The following is a 12400-nucleotide window of genomic DNA, read 5'->3' on the forward strand; positions in this document are numbered from 1 at the left end:
TGGTGCTCAGAGGTGGCAGCAGTGAAGTTCTGCAGGAGGTTATGGCTGGCCATCATGAAACTTGGGATAGCCAGTAAGATAGCAGAGATGATTTGGAAGCGACCCATCCCCCCGACGTGGTCTAAGAGCTCGGCAAAACTCATAGTGCCGGGTTGGAAGATTCAGCACTAACTGTCTGGGTTAAGCAAAAACGATGGGGCTCGAATAACGGTCGTTACCTGAATAGGTCGATTACTTGTAAAAATTAAACGTTGTGCGATGAAAATATCTACACAGAAAGATGTTAATTTGAATCCGGCTTGTATTCCACTTCACAACTTCAAAGACAGCCATAAAGCGCAGCACTTCTTACAAAAAGTCAGCTGTTGGCAAATAGTGTCCATGGATTCTCGACGGTGTAGTTTCCAAAGAAGAGGCGTTGAGTTATATTCTCCCTAAATAACTGAGTGTGCTACCACGTTGCTTCTCCTTTGTTGCAAAAATCCACATGCAACCATTCCTAGTTTCCTGTCAGCTGCGGGAAAACTCCACACACCTTTTCTATGAACTGTAGACGCATAAGGGAATGGTTTTGCCAAGCTTAATTCCACATTGATCCTTGCATTTTACCCACTGGAAAAGCAGGTGGGGGTTTATATATCCCTCGGAGGGTTATATAAGGCCTTAAGCAGGTCACTTGGTTAAAATTTTACGTTGTTTTGCATGGATTAAGTCGAAAAAAGAGAGAGTCTGAAAGCAATGTGCTAGATACGGCACTAAATGCTTCCAGTGAAGAGGTAACAAACACACTGATCCAAGCTGCTAAACCACATTGCCTTTGGGTGAGTATATTATTCACACCACAGGGCTAGAAATTAACTATAACTAAAAAGGATCCAGATTTAGCTGAGATACCACAAGTCCACCTCTGTCCTGAGTAGGGTGACCAGACAGCAAATGTGAAAAATCGGGACAGGGGTGGGAGGGTAATAGGACCTTGTATAAGAAGAAGACCCAAAAATTGGGACTGTCCCTATAAAATGGGGACATCTGGTCACCCTACTCCTGAGTCGTCACTATTCTTAAAATACCACCTGAATATACCCAGCTGAGATTGGGGCCCCGTTGTGCCAGGGATTGTACAACCCCATAGTGCGAGCCATCCCTGTCCCAAAGCGCTGACAGTCTAAATAGACAAGACAGACCAAAGGGAGGGTTGTAATTAGCGTTGGTCTGAAAAAATTTAGCAAAAGGTTTTTCAGGAAATGTTCTGCAAGGAAGTGTTTTTGACAAATGTCTTGACTCTAAAACATTTTAAGAAAAAAGATTTGAAGATGAAAAATTGGAGATGACAAATTTCAGTTTTTCAGTGTAAAATGACTTTTTGTTTAGAAAAAGTATAGTAAAAAATGTTTGGAAAATACAAAATGGTTGAAAGATAAACAAAACGTTTCAACTGACCCAACAAAAGTGGCGCATACGCTTGTGCTGGGCCCACTACACAGGGTGAATTTTGTTCTGTCCTGGTTCTCCCAGGAGCAGACAGCAGGTGTCCGGTGCTATCAGAGGCACCTTTATAAGATTGGCTGGAGAGTAACTTGCCTCTGCTCCTTAGTCTGCTGGGATCATTCAGACCTGAAGCGCCTACTTACACAGCGAGACAGAATTGACCGAGATGCCAGAAATGGCCAGGCCGGTGAGGAAGCGGAAGGCGCAGTACATGGTGAAGTTGGGGGAGAAAGCAGCACAGATGCCTGTTACCGCCATTTGCAGGTAGCACCAGATCAGGAGGGCTTTCCGGCCAAACCTGCAGCACAGAGAACAGAGTTAATGGGGGGGTGGGGAGATCAGGAAGCTGGCCCAGGGCAGGGAATTTGGAGGCTGGTATGATTGCACCATATGGCACCCATTACTCCTACTTTGGTGATCTCAGCTGCCTCTAAGCACTGTTTGCAATGGAGAGTGCTTGAACCAAAATTCAGGGTTAGGAATTAATTTGAATGCATGACGTTATCCCAGTACACTTCTGCCGATGCACCTCAAGCCCGAACTGCAGCCCTCCTGCTGTTCCAGCCCTGGCCTCCCCTCCCCCAGCTCTGTGATGCCCCTCAACCTTAACCCTGTTCCCTCTGCCAATTCGTATCAGTTGTGACCTGCAGCATTCCCAGCAACCCCTCTCCAGGGCCACTACACAGTCCTGATCTGCAGGCAGTAGGTACATAACCATTGTGACATGTTTTTGGAGCTGAGGTTGGTGTGGCTCCAGCTCACACTAGCAACATGAAAGCGTGTGGAGCTCGGAGTCGCAGCCTCACCATCTCACCTGTCCGCGAGGCGTCCAAACACAGCTGACCCCACCGGCACACCAGCCATGTAGAGCGACTGCGCCATTTGCCGGAGTGTCCTGGACTCACACACCAAATCCCGCTGCACCGGGGGAAGAAAACAGAGACCAGTGAGAGCAGGAAGATTTCAGGGCACACATTGCCTGAGCTGGAAGTTTTTGAAAGTGCCTATGGGTGGCGGGGAGGGGAGGTTGGACATGCTGTAGCCTGGTCTGTATAGAGGATACTTTGATTCCCGGGTCTTGATATTTTGCTCCAGACAGACACAGAGATGGGAAGAGGTGGCTTTAACCCACACTTGTGCTCCCCCTTTCTGGACCCTACTTAACCCCTGGGGTATGTGTCGAGTGGCCTCGGAGCTGCTCCGACTTCCACTCTTCCTCCTGATGCCCCAGGGAAGCAGAGCTCAGTGCAATCAGGCCACACCCCCTATGCTGGGGAGCTGGGAGTGGAGCATTTTTACTGGCCTTCCCACAGGGCTGGGTTATCAAGGGGCTATTCACACCCCCCCACACTGAAAATCTGAGCCCCAAAAATCAGGCTCTGAAGTGGACACCCACGAGTAAAATTGGTGTACAGAGAACCCATACGGTCAAGTATGTGTATGGGGGGATGGGGAGATCTATACTGGTCAGTCAGCAAACCTGTTACCGTACGAACAGTGGGTGTGGTCCCCTTGCCCTATACCTTGTAGAGTTGCCACCCATCCAGGTTTTCCCAGGGTCATCCCTTTTTTGAGGTAGCTGTCCTGGGAAATCTGTCAGGGTACTCAGTGCACCCTGCCAGTTTTATGGGCTCAGGATCATCTTAGATGTCCCATTTTTTTGTACCTCAGAGGTGTGACGGGTTGAATCACAGAACCCCCCTTGGGAGGTGCCAACTGATGTGCCAAGACTACTTCTGCCCCTGCTTTCCCTGCCAGCTTGGGACCCCAGCACCCTGTCTTGCTGAGCCAGACATGCCCATCTGCTCCAACCCAGACCCAGGGTCTGAATTACTTGCCCCACAGCTCCAGGCTTAACTGAAAGCAGCTCACAGAAGTGTTCTTGTCTTTAACACTCAGATCCCCAACTCCCAATGGGGTCTAAACCCAAATAAATCCATTTTACCCTGTATAAAGCTTATACAGGGTAAACTCATAAATTGTTCGCCTTCTATAACACTGATAGAGAGAAGCACAGCTGTTCCCCCACTCCCCCGGTATTAATACATACTCTGAGTTAATTAATAAGTAAAAAGTGATTTTATTAAATACAGAAAGTAGGATTTAAGTGGTTCCAAGTAGTAACAGACAAAACAAAGTGAATTACCAAGTAAAATAAAATAAAACATGCAAATCTAAGACTAATACAGTAATACTACTGAGTACAGATAAAATTTCACCCTCAGAGATGTTTTCATAAGTTTCTTTCACAGACTGGATGCCTCCTAGTCTGGGCACAATCCTTTCCCCTGGTACAGCCCTTGTTCCAGCTCAGGTGGTAGCTAGGGGATTCCTCATGATGGCAGCCCCCTTTGTTCTGTTCCACCCATTTATATATCTTTTGCATAAGGCGGGAATCCTTTGTCCCTCTCTGGGTTCCCACCCCCTCCTTCTCAATGGAAAGACACCAGGTTAAAGATGGATTCCAGTTCAGGTGACATGATCACATGTCACTGAAAGACTTCATTACCCACTTGCCAGCACACACATATACAGGAAGACTTACAGGTAAAACAGAGCCATCTACAGTCAATTGTCCTGGTTAATGGGAGTCATCAAGATTCCAAACCACCATTAATGGCCCACGCTTTGCATAATTACAATAGGCCCTTAGAGTTATATTTCATATTTCTAGCTTCAGATACAAGAGTGGTACATTTATACAAATAGGATGATCACACTCAGCAGATTATAAGCTTTGTAATGAAACCTTACAAGAGACCTTTTGCACGAAGCATATTCCAGTTACATTAGCATATTTTCATAAAATCATATAGAGTGCAACGTCACAGGAGGTGGCAACCCTACTACCTTGTGTGGTCAGTTATACCTGTGCCAAGGGGGAAAAACAGTCTGCCAGATCACAACAGTAAGAGATTTGGTGGAGGGACTGTCTCTCACTGTGTGTGTATATAGAGCCTAGTGCAACGCAACAGTCTACAAGCTATTGTGTTGTATTAGCATAGCACATATAGATCCTAAAGGAGATATGGGGCCCCATTGTGCCAGGTGCTGCCCAGACCCCAACTGAGATCAGTGCCCCAGTGTGCCAGGCGCTGCACAGACCCTGACCGAGATCATGGCCCCATCATGTCAGGCGCTGCACAGACCCCGACCGAGATCAGGGCCCCAGTGTGCTATACCCACATAGTTAGAGACAGTCCCAAAGAGCTTACATTCTAAATAGACAAAGGACGGGAAAGGAAACAGAGAGGAAGTGATTTTCCCACAGCAGATCAGTAGCAGAGCTGGGAATAAAACCTGGGTCTCCTCCTCTCTCAGCTCAGTACCCTAGGCACTGAGCCACACTGTCTCCCTATGACAGCACTGCCTGGACTATACAGTCAGGTTTCTCTCACCTCAGTTATAATGGTGTCAGTGAACAGGCTCTTATCATAGGTCCACCCGTCTACACACGGCTCAATATCCAGCTCTATGGTGTTGGTGCTTGTGGCATTTGGGTTTAGGAGCTGCCACTGGGTGGTGACAAACCGCTGGCACTTCTCCGGCTTCTGGCTCCTGTCCATGGGAATGGAGACCCGGAGCAGATCTTCAGCAGGTAGGCTGGCTGTGAGATTGGCATGATGGGTGTAGTTGGCCATGATGCGCACTTGACAGTGATGCTCTGGGATCCCAGCAGTGAAGTTCTGCAGGAGGTTATGGCTGGCCAGCATTAAGAGCGGGATGGCCAGGAATGCCACATGCATGACTTGGAAGCGTCCCATGCCACCAATGTGGTCCAGAAGTTCTGGAAAACTCATGGCTCTCGGGTGGCGCTGGGTCGATAAAAAAAAAATTACCAATGATGGATGAGAAGAATACACTCTTCCCCTGTGTTAGCAAAATATCTCAGTGGTTTGGCCAAAAAATAACTGCTCGGTGGTGCTATTTCACACCATAAAATGGAAGTATGGCCACTTGGGATGCTTATGCTGAACTTCTTGTAAGGTATGTGCATCCCAGCAAATAGCCCCTTAATACCACAGGTTAAAATTGCAGAAGGTGGCAAGTTGGCTTAATAACTTTGCAGGTTGCCACTTGCATTAAGTGTCTGTTGTTTTTCCTGTTGCTGCAGAAATCCCAGGTTAACTGGTCCCAGTTTGCAGTGGCAAACAGTTCAGTCCCAAGTCAGTGGAAAGACACCCGTTCCAGGAATGCTAGATGGATTTTCTGCCAGGATTGAGTCCCTGCTAATCCCCAGGTTTTACCCTCTTGCAAACGGACTCATTGGTATATAAAGGCTTGATGTGCTCAGCCAGTTAAAGTTTTACTTTGCTTATTTGGTGGATTAAGTCAGATAGGAAAATGCTTGACATGATTTGGCGCAAAGGGCAGTGCAGGCAAAGGAACAGGTCTGCAGAGCACAGGGGAAAAGAATGATGACCTTGGTTAGTATATTAGAGTTATGGGATGGGTGTAGCATGGACTGGAATCTGGGCTGGATTCTGTATCAGTTACTGCTGATGTAAAGCTGGACTATTTGCTCTTGGGATATTTTCGAAAGTGCTTTAATGAAGCACCCAGGTCCTCTTACCTTTTAGTCCCTAGGAGAGGAAATACCTCTTCCACACAAGACGTAATTAGACTGGAATTCAGTGCCACAAGAGGCATTTGAAAGTTCCACCCTACCTCAAGTTTATGGACCAGATCCCCAACTGGTGTAAATTGACTTTGGTGGAGCTACGCCAGTTTACACCAGCTGGAGGTCTGATGCATCCGACTCACCCTCTGATCATACTTAGCTTTGTTTTCCGCTGTAACACTTTCATGTTATTCACAGTCACAGTTTTTAAGGCCAGAAGGGCCCACTGTGATCTTCTAGTCTGAACTCCTGCATAACACAGGCCATAGGGCTTTATCAGTTCCTGCTTGAACAAAAGTTTATCTTTTAGAAAAATGTCTTGATTTTAAAATTGCCAGTGATGGAGAATCCATCACACCCCTTGGTAAGTTGTTCCAATGGTTAACTTCTCTCCCTGTTAAAAAATATGTGCCTTATATGTAAACCAAAGCGCTTTATTTCTAGTCTAAAGTCCATCGTGGATGGAACAGATGCGTTGACTTCTGAGGCTGAATTCCAGACTATTTTTGGCCTGTATAGCAGTTCTAGGTGTTCCTCCAAGATGAGGTCTCATGTTTGGTTAACATCACATGTGTGTTGGGGTCCATAATTCATTGACAATAGGCTGTGCCTTTCTCTCAGAAGACAGGACAAATGGCTCCCTAAATGAACAGTCATTGTGAGAACACAGGAATTGCCAGACTGGATCAGACCTGGGGTCACTTTAATCCTGGGGACACTGGCCAGCACCAGATGTTTCAGAGGAAGGTGTGAGAATGCCAGAGTAGTCAGATGTGGGATAATCTTCTGGCCCCATCAAAATCTCATCCTGATTTTGAATAGTTAAAGGTGGAGGTTTAAATAGTTGAAGCAGGAGGTTTAATATCCTTTCCCTTGGCATTAATTATGGCAATTTGAGATACTCTTAATATCCACATAAATGTCCAGTACCTCTTTGCATGTTGCTAATTCCTTGGCCTTATTGACCTCCTGTGCCAGTGAGTTCTACACTCTAATTATGCCAGGGCTTGGAAACAGGTAGTACCTCATCCCTCTCCTGACATGTCTCTGGAGGTACTATCATGTTCTCCATAACCTCAGCTTGGATTTTAAAAATTAGTAAATTTCCAGTAGTGCTGGTCAGGAACCAGAGTTTTCATTCCGTGGAAAATACTGACATCGGAACAAAAAGCCCAAACGTTGAAATTTTCTGCAGAATAACAATTCAGAAACATTTCAGTTTGGAACCATCAGAATGTTTAATTTCGATAGAAATGTTGGATATAGGACTGGAAGGGATCTCCTGGGTCATTGAGTCCAGCCCCAGCTATTGCAGACAACCCAGTTATCTAGTGCCAATCAAAAATTTATTGAGCTCCATATTAAAACTAGTTGGATTGTTTGCCCCCCACTCCTGTTCCAGAACCTCCCTCCTCTGATGTTTAGAAACCTTCTTTTCATTTCTAGCCTCAGCTTGTTCCTGGCCAGTTTATCTCCATTTGTTCTTGTGCCAAAATTGGCCTTTAGGTTCAATAGCTCTTCTCATTCCTTGGTGCTTACCCCCCACCCCTAATGTGTGTATATATATATAGAGAGAGAGAGAGAGAGAGAGAGCGCGCGCGCAATTGGATTCCCTCTTAGCCTTCATTTTCCTAGGCTAAACAAGCCCGGCTCCTTTAGTCTCTACTCGTAAGATGGACTCTCCACTCCTCTGATCAGCCTAGTAGACTTTCTCTACAGCTGTTCCAGTTTGAAATCATCTTTCTTGAACATCGTTTGATAGTGTTGAAGAGAAACATGTTGATTTTACCATTTTGTTTCATGTTGTTTCAATGTGTACATTAGGATATTAAATATAATATACTTGATATAGGCCTGATATTAAATATAATATAGAAATCTAATATAAAAGTAATATTTTAATATAATGTTAAAATTTTAAATGAAATGAATTGAAACATTTTGACTTTTTCCATTTGAAATTTTCATCAAAATCAACATGTTCCCACACAACATTAAATGTCAACAAAACCACATTTTTCAATGGAAAACGGTTCTGTCAGAAACGTTTCCATCGTCACTAATCTCCAGCTGTCATGGTTTTGAAGAAAAACTCAAATATATGAGCCACACATAACCATTGCAGAGATAAGTTGGCAGAGAGCCTGGCACCATAGTTTGGAGAGGTTTGAACAGTCCTGTAGCGGGGCAGTCACCCCGCTCCTGCCCTGAAGGGTTAAAAACAGCCCTGGAGAGGACTGTGGCTGAGGAAAGGCTGATTGGGGAAGCAGCCTCAGCTGGGGCCATGCCACAGTCAGGCCGCAGCTGGCCCTATAAAAGAGCTGCTAGCCAGAGCTCAAGAGTCTCTCTCTAGCTGTTGAGGGAGACGGGCCTGGCTGCTGGGAGCCGAGCAGGGAATCTAAAGTGGAGCAGGGCTGGGGAAAGGCCAGAAGCGCTGGGGAGCTCCAGCCTGGAAAACCCCCAGGCTGCAGACCTTGTTAAAGGCCGAGAAGGTACAGGGGTTGCAGAGAGGGCAGCCCAAGGGTAGGCAGAGGCAGCAGGTCCAAACCCTCCTTGCCGATGATGAGTAGCAATTATACTGCAGTCTGCCCCAGTGAGCGGGGGCTAGATGGTGACTGGCAGTAGCCCGAGACTGAGGTGAGGTGGGGATAGGGGGTTGGGGATTCCCTGGGGAGGGGAGACCCAGCGAGAGTGTGGGATACTGCAGGGGGCAGAACCCCAAGAGCAGGGGCACTGGGGTCCGGGAGGGACACGCGGGCCAGCGGCAAGCGAGACACCGGCCTGCAGAGTGTGCTCCGGAGGCTGGTGAGCTAATTCCCTGGATGACCAGCAGGAGGAGCTGCAGCGGGGAGTCATCGCCTCGCTACAAGCCCCCATTCATCTTAGCAATGGGTTATCTCAGATGCTCAGTGGAGGATAATTTAAACAGTCTTTCAGGCACAATCAAGCCCCTTTATACGGTAAAAACAGCTGCAGGAAATGGGACTTCTACCCAAGACACTAAGCCATGTGGGTAGGCCAGTGTTAACCCAGGCAGATGAATAGGGCTCTCCCTGGTTGCAAAGGAGGGGACTAGGCTGTGTATGTTGGAGGCAGGAAGCCAGGAGAAGCAGTTCTGAGTGTCTCCCAGGGGAGGAAGCAGAGAGACAGGGGAGGGCTTTTTGGACACAGAGCTTGTGGGGCGGGTGGGGAGCAGGGGCAGATGTGGGGATTCAGGAGCAAGGAAACTGCCTGCTGCTGTTAGTGTTCAGGGAAATGGTACCCTGTAAATGAACAAGGTTTCACCAAATAATTCACTTGACTTGTATCATCCATTCCTCATGCTAACAGAAACAACCCTGCAAGGCCCTGAATATTGGACTAATGCTCAGGCCAAAAGAGCAACAATAGAGAAGGGAAGAGCAGGACTCCTGGCTCCTGTAATCATTCAAACAAACTGCACTTTACTGCAGCTGAATGCAAGGTGACACATCTAGCAGCAAGGAAGGAAGACCACCCCTACAGAATGGGGGCCTGTGTCCGGGAAAGCAGTGGCAACCCTGAAAAGGAGCTACGGGTGGACAAACAACTCAACATGAGCTCGCAGTTCAATGCGGGTACAAAAATGGCTCTTGTATTCCTTGGCTGTATAAACAGGGGAGCAGTGAGGAAGAGCAAGGGGATGATTTTACCTCTGTGTATAGCATTGGTGAGACCAATACTGGAATGCTGCGTCCAGTTCTGGGGAGTGCTTTTTAAAAAGGACGCTGAAAAATTGGAGAGGGTGCAGAAAAGAGCCAGAGAAATTATTCAAGGGCTCAAGAAAATGCCTGACAGTGAGAGACTTGAAAGCTTAGGCTGTTTAGATCAAGACGTGAGTCCAGTGGTGAGCTGGAGCCAGTTCGCACCAGTTCACAAGAACCGGTTGTTAAATTTAGAAGCCGGTGTAGAACCGGTTGTTAAAGGAGCCGGCGGGTGGGGAAACTCTGGTCCGCGGGCCACATTGGGCCCACGGGACCGTCCTATCTGGCCCGCCTGAGCTCCCAGCTGGGGAGGCTCCCCCGGCCCCTCCCCTGCTTCTCCCCCCTTGCAGAGCCCCAGCGCGCTGCGCTGCCAGCACCAGCGCTCTGGACAGCTCTGCAGCTCCTGCCGCTTTGAGCAGCATGGTAAGGGGGCCGGGGCTGGGAGGAGGGGTTGGATAAGGGGCAGGGAGCGGTTGGAGAGGGTGGAGGTTCTGGGAGGGCGGTCAGGGGACGGGGAATGGGGGGGTGTTGGGTAGGCGTGGGAGTTCTGGGGGTCTGCCAGGGTGGTAGTGGATGGGGGGGGTCGGGCCAGTCAGGGGACAGGAAGCAGGCTGAGTTGGGTAGGGGGTGGGGTTCTGGGGGGCAGTTAGGGTGGGGGGGTCTCGGGAGGGGGTGGTCAGGGGACAAGGAGCAGGGGAGGTTGATGGGTTCCAGGTTCTGAGTAGGGCAGTTGGGGGCAGGACGTGGGTTCGGGTCAGATGCGGGGGGGGAAGACAGGCACGTGGGGCTTGTACTCACCGCGCGGTTCCCTACTGGGTCTTCGGCGGCACTTCGGCAGTGGGCGGGGGGGTCTTCACTCGCTCCGGGTGAAGGACCCGCCGCCGAAATGACGCCGAAAACCGAGAGCGAGTGAAGACCCCCCTGCAGCCGAATTGCCGCTGAGGACCTGGTAGGGAACTGGTTATTAGGATTTTGGGAGCTCATCACTGGGTGAGTCTATGACAGTGTAAAGCACCTTCATGGGAGGAAAATACCAGGTACTAAAGGGATGCTGAGGATGCTTTCACCCCAGTTCCAGGTGGAGTTTAAACCTAGCAGAGAAACGCAGAACAAGAACCAAAGGCTGGAAGCTGAAGCCAGACCAACTCCAGTTAGAAATAAGACACCTTTATTTCACAGTGAGGGTGATTCACTATTTTTCCATCTCCTGACGTCTTCAAACCAAGGCTGGATGCCTTCATGTAAGAGCTTTAGCCAAACCCAAGTTGTTGGGCTCAGTGCAGGGGTATCTGGGTGACATTCTCTGACCTGTGATATACAGGAGGCAATACAAGAAGATCTATGGTCCCTTCTGGCCTTAAAAGGTATGAAACTATGAAAATGAGTTGTTGTCTGAGGAGTCATTACTTGGGTCTCCCAGTCTTGCTGCTTGTCCCTAGTCTTTTTGGGCAAGAGGGCATGGAAGCAGCTTGGGTGCTATGTAGAGCCAATTTTGGGCTGTTTTCAAGGGCAAGCTATGGTCCAGAGGCTGCAGTGGTTGATCATTTGCTTGTTGTGTTGGACGAAGGTCAGATGCTGATGACTGGATCTGTAGGCCTTTCACAGCCTTAGTCACAAGGCGTTGTTAACTCAATGGCTCATACTAGCAGTCACACCCCCCTCAACTCCCTGTTGGGCCCAGAGGGCATTTCTGAGTGAGCAGTCATCCATTCATGTGAAATGACATGGGGTCAGGGGCGGCTCTATGTATTTTGCCCCCCAAGCACAGCAGGCAGGCGGCTTTCGGCAGCGTGCCAGCGGGAGGTCCACTGGTAACGTGGATTCGGCGGCATGTCTGCGGGAGGTCCGCCGGTCCCGCGTAGCCGCCGCCGAATTACCGCCAAAGCCTCAGGACTGGCGGACCTCCCGCAGGCATGCAGCCAAAGGCTGCCTGACTGCCGCCCTCACGGCGAACCATCAGGCTGCCCCCCCGCGGCTTGCCGCCCCACGCACGCGCTTGGCCACTGGTGCCTGGAGCTGCCCCTGCATAGGGTTATTTTCTGTGCTTCACTGAGCTGTGTGGGGCAAGGGAGACTGCAAATTGGGATTCCCGGCTTCTATTCCTAGCTCTGGGAGAGGAGTGGGGGCTAGTGGGTGAGAGCAGGGGGGAGGGGGCAGGGAGTCAGGACTCCCGGCTTCTATTCCTAGCTCTGGGAGGGTTGTGGAGTCTAGTGGGGAGAGCAGGTAGGGCTGGGAGTCTGGACTCCTGAGTTCTATTCCTGGCTCTGGGAGGTGAGTAGGGGTCTAGTGACTAAAGCACGGGGCCTGGGAGTCAGGGTTACTGGGTTTTATTCCCAGATGTGGCTGGGGAGGAGGGTCTCATGGGTAGAGCGGGGGGACTGGGAGTCAGGACTCTTGGGTTCTATTGCCAGCTCTGGGAATAGAGTGAAATGGGGTCTGGTGGGTTAGCAACGCATAGCGGGGACTTGGCGTCAAGGCTCTTGGGTTCTGTTCCCATCTCTACAAGGGGTTTATGATCTAGCAGTGGAAATGGGAGGGACTGAGAGTCTGGATTTCTGGGTTCTATTGC

General features: G+C 49.2%; 1 pseudogene; it reads right to left on the reverse strand.

The window, feature by feature from the left end:
- LOC112123354 overlaps nt 1–5288 on the reverse strand; it is an 11433-nt pseudogene extending 6145 nt beyond the window's left edge.
- Between the last annotated feature and the right edge of the window lie 7112 nt (nt 5289–12400).

Source organism: Terrapene carolina, unplaced genomic scaffold (assembly GCF_002925995.2).
Source record: "Terrapene carolina triunguis isolate 2854851 unplaced genomic scaffold, T_m_triunguis-2.0 Scaffold33895, whole genome shotgun sequence".
Taxonomy (NCBI): Eukaryota; Metazoa; Chordata; order Testudines; family Emydidae; genus Terrapene; species Terrapene triunguis.